We start from the raw sequence: 5235 nt of genomic DNA, 5'->3' as shown, positions 1-5235 counted from the left end.
GAAAACTGTTCTTTCTTCCTACTATCATGGAACACTTATCACACACATGCACCACAGGCTGTGCATGTCAAAAGGCATAGCAGAAAGTCTACTTTCCTTCTGGATAGGTGACCAAATCACACCTTTGGAGATGAAAAATTATTAAAAGTGGCATTCTCTTGCGTTCATTCCCAGAGTTTAAGAAACACAGTTTATTATCTTATTCAATTCAAAGAGGTGAGGGTTAAGCACAAGTGACTGGTGTTACTATATGTGAAATTTCAGCACCTGAGACAACAGGTGCCAACAGAAAGCTCTATCGACTCCTGATGCAGGATTGGAGCCACCACAGTTGTTACCATGAGCACAGGACTCAGTACTTTCATCTAGTATTCAGCTGTTACTCTGAGCACAAGATGAAAATCTCTAGATTCATTATTGGTCTGGCTCAGAATCACTGAACTTTAGAAACAATGCCATCAATTCTTGTTGTATAGAGAACTTTCCTCTGGGACTCTGAACTCCTTCTCACTAGCTCCCATCTACTTTTCTCCTTTACACAAGAAATTGTTTGCTGCTGAAATGAGTCTTTAAAAATTGCAAACATTTAAAGTAAAACATGTTTAAAGCACGAGTCCAGTGCCTTTCACCTTTCCATCATTCCAATATCTCCATAAGAATAGTGTGATAAGTGTAGAAGCATGTTATGAAAAAGTTCTCAAGGCTCTTAGAGTGAGCGGAGTTAGGTGCTCAATTGTGGAATTTGTCACTATAGATCCCTCATGTAACACATTTCACTGAAAGAAAAAAGAAAATTTTAATTTTGGTCTGGAAAAGCATCACCAAAGGGCAAAACTCATCTTTAATTATTATCATTGTCATCATCATGATTCACATCACGATAGTAAGACTTTGAGAGAACACAATAGAATTGTTCACACTTAAAAGAAAGCCATTTTAAATTTGCATATCAAAGAAATAAATGATAAATATTTATATTGAAAACCTTTATACTGAGCTTTTCCCAAATTTATTCATGGAATAGAAATATTTTCCCTTGACTGTATGAGTTTCTGCATAAGGGGACCTAAATACAAGTTGACTAGGAACACACTTGCCTTATTATGACTTACACTTTGAGCTAGTACTATGACCTCCAAAAGAGCCTGGCAAGCTACCGAGAGTATCTTGCCCGCACGGCAGAGCCTGGCAAACTTGAAATTATATCTTGGGTTATTTGTTAGCTTTTCTATTTTAAATATCTTGTCCCTTTTAAATCTTCAGTTCTGAATTTTATCCGGTTATATTCCTAATCTGAATACCAAGTTCCTAATACCAAGTCTTTCTGATCTAGATAGTTGGCAGCAGTAGTTAATCATTATTAGAATTTTTCCTAATAAAAAACTATTTTTTTAATATTTAAGACAGTGTGTGTCTAACCTTAGTTTACTTATTAGTGATTTGTCAAATTAATATAATTACTACGATGTTTAGTTTTTCATGGAATGCTACTATTTGGTAGAGAGATTATATAGTTGTGAAAGCTGTGTTTTCAAAATCTGATAAAGCTTAAGTTTGCATTTTTAGATAGAATGCTATCTTGGTCTTATATAAATCATCTACTTTAGTTATGTTTCTATGTGACTTTGCTCACATCGAAACATAACTATGTGTTCTGTTTTACTGGGTCTTACTCTTAGTAAGTAATAATTTAACAAACTTAAATTATTACCATTTCCCTTTGGATCCGGCTGCGGAGCGAACATGATGGAAGAGCCCAAGGGAGCGCCCTTGGACTCCAGGCAGCCCACTGAACTAACTCCGGCATGGGACCAGAGACCCCACGGTGCGCTGAAACAGTGGGACCGGGGCATCCCCCAATTCTTTTAACCTGTCTCTCTCTCTCTCAACTCCTCCCTCCTGAGCACAGCGCAGGATCCGCGGCTTTCCTGAGCGCAAAATGGAGCCGGCGATCCAGCTGAAACAGGGCGCTTTCGCGCGCTTGCGGGAGACCCCAGGGGGCGGGGGCGGTGACCCCCGCCCACAGCAGATAGATATTTAAACCCACCTCCCCCACGTGTGCTTCCCTTTGGATCCGGCTGCGGAGCGAACATGATGGAAGAGCCCAAGGGAGCGCCCTTGGACTCCAGGCAGCCCACTGAACTAATTCCGGCATGGGACCAGAGACCCCACGGTGCGCTGAAACAGTGGGACCCGGGCATCCCCCAATTCTTTTAACCTGTCTCTCTCTCTCAACTCCTCCCTCCTGAGCACAGCGCAGGACTTCTCCATCTTATGAGCACCATAAAAGGGTAAAAGTTTGTAGTGATGTTATTTCTGGTTGTACTTTCCCTGGACTTTATACAGAAACCCAAAACCGCGCGGCCGCTGCCGCGGCCGCGCAACCTAATGTCATCTTAGCATCAGCAATATGTAATGGTTCGCTTTTAATGGGTCGGACTTTTGTGGGAGATCCTAACAAGAATAGTAAGTCTGTTGCTGAAATATTGAAGGCAATCAAAACGGTAGCCATCTCTCTAGACTAAACTAAGCTATATCCCCACGCCAGCTGAGAAGAAATTTTCTTCTTTCTCGGGAAGAAACGCGGCATGTCGTCAACTACAGTGTGATGTCCATTAAGCAAACAGACCTGGTGGCGTGGGAATGGGATATAAGGGGAAAAATTATGTACATGGAACAGTGGGACGCTGGTGGAATCTCGAGCCGGAGCCGATACCAGCGCAAGACCTTCGGTTCCAGAAACTGCTTCCAGACACTCTACTAGTCTATCAACTAAGCCAGAGCCCCACGTCTGCTGATGACGGGAAATAACCATCCTTTTCGTTTTTTTCGTTTTTTTTTTTTTTTCCCTTGTCAGGCAGCGTGGCGATTACTAAACAGGCGTGAACTCGGTGGCGCGGGGCAAGGGGGAAAAAGAAAAGTTATGTAACAAACAGCGGGACTTAATATCTCTATATTCTTAGCAGTGGAGAACTATCAAATGCCTCCTTGGCAATAGGACTGCTTTTCTTTTTTGGGGGAAACCCCAACAACGATAGTGAGTTGTGTGTTGAAACATGGAATGTAATCGAGATAAGGCATAAATGAAGTGAAACTTATCAAGTACAAGGGTGGGGACTGGGGAGGTGGGAGGGGGCGGCAGGTATACTGGGGGGGTTGGTGATGGAGGATGGGCACTGGTGAAGGGAAGGGTGTTTGAGAATTGTATAACCGACATAATCCTGAGAACTATGTAACCCTCCACATGGTGATTCAATAAAATTTAAAAAAAAATTATTACCATTGATTGTTCCATAAAGTATAAAGCATGCATAAAGCATGCATTTGAAATTTGATTTTTATATGTTTACCATGATGATTGTGGATTTGTGCTACTCACTTCAAATTAGATAATAATAGATTTGGAATCCTTATTCCTAATCTTGGCCAAATATCATTGTATTCCAAGCTATAAACTTACTACAAACTGTTGTCTTCCAAGGACTTGTTGGGCACAATAACTTTTTATCTACAAAACAACTTATTTTTATTGTTTAATATTCAGTCTTTGAAATAGTTTTATAATATGAGATTTTATTTAACATTTTAGAAAGTCAAGATTGCAACCACTTGGAGATATGCAAAATATTTTGAGATAAACAGGGCATATTTTGGTCTTTGAGGTGTAGGATCACAATAAGGAGTCTTCAATACTCATTGTTACTTTTCTTATTTCAGATTATACAGCTTTCAAGCCCCATTAGTTTATGCAGAATACAAGAAGGAAATAAGAAGGATAGACATATTGGTTTTGTTTTCAGCTTTGAGATTTCTTACAGGGATGTTATTTTAAGCATAGACTCTTACTAATGCTTCTTTACTTGCTATCTAAATAACCTTGATATTTAAATTTTCTGAAAACTAAACTTATTTGTTTATACATTATGAGGAGAGAAATGGGGAGAGAGCTCAAAAGGCCGGAGCACATGCTTTGCATGTAGGATGCAAAGAATTGATCCCTGGCACTGCATGGTCTCCTGAGCAAGTTTAAGAGGCAGAAGGAGGGAACAGGAGCAGGGGCCAGGAATGCTAATTTATTCAATCTAGAGAGGATTGATACTAATAGCTGATAGGAAGAATAAACCATGAATGACCAGAGCAAGGGAATAAAAGCAAATTTATTCAAAGCATGCCAGAATATTTTATTGCTTTCAAATAGGCTTCCAGAACCCTAATATGACCAAAGGAAAATTATCTACATTTCAGACACATCCAACACTTGTGTTTTACCTCCTTGAATTTGTTCTTAGATAATAGTCATGCATCTTCCATATATTAAAAATATTTTGGTATTGCATGTCAGTGTCCCTTAACAGTTTTCAGTAACAATAAAACTTTGTCTTAAGTAAAGGATTATGACTCCAGAAAACATTTGTCAAACATGTGGTTTGAATTAATTTTTTCTTTGTCTGGAAAATTATTGTATTTTAACCTACATAGTGCCCATATAAGAGCATGTATTTTCTGGTAAAATTGAGGAAGAAAGTTGCTCCTATAACATGTAATAATTTTTTATAATTTTGTATAAAAATACATGGATATTTAATAAGTCTGGTTGTAATATGACAGCTTTTAGAAAGAATATTCAAGGAGATCTTCCTCAGAAACATGTCTGCAACACCCAGGATGTATTTTACCAGGATGTATTTTACAGATGTGGGACTTTATATTCAATGCATTCAATGAACAAGTCACAAACATTTATCGCTTTTATTGTAATTTGGTAATTCTTGTTATACTTTGTTATAAGACATTTTAAAGACAAAGCATCATACATTTGCTAAATGAAAATTTAACAGCAAAGGAAAAGATAAAATTGGCTTTTTGCTCAATAATTATTCATAGTGACTTAGGGATCATATGTGGCACCAGGTATCAAGTTTGGGTTGACCAAGTGCAAGAGACACACTCTACCTGCTGTACTATAATTCAAGAACATGAAATTAGCACTTTTTAGTGTCATTGGAAATTATAAAATTTGTTTTTTTCTTACCATTCTTAATTTTTCATAGTTTCTAATGAACATATCTTCTAAAATGTGTTCTACAGAGGTTCATATTCTACTGTTAAAAATATAATTGCGGGGTTCACAATAGAGAAGTAAAAGACACTATCACAGTGTTTATGAATTGATTTGATGTGCGTATCCTGATAGTTTGCCTCTCTTAGAATAGTAATTCTAGGGCTGGAGCCATA

Source organism: Sorex araneus, chromosome X (genome assembly GCF_027595985.1).
Source record: "Sorex araneus isolate mSorAra2 chromosome X, mSorAra2.pri, whole genome shotgun sequence".
In the NCBI taxonomy this organism is placed as follows: Eukaryota; Metazoa; Chordata; class Mammalia; order Eulipotyphla; family Soricidae; genus Sorex; species Sorex araneus.
Note: the sequence above shows the minus strand (reverse complement) of the source record.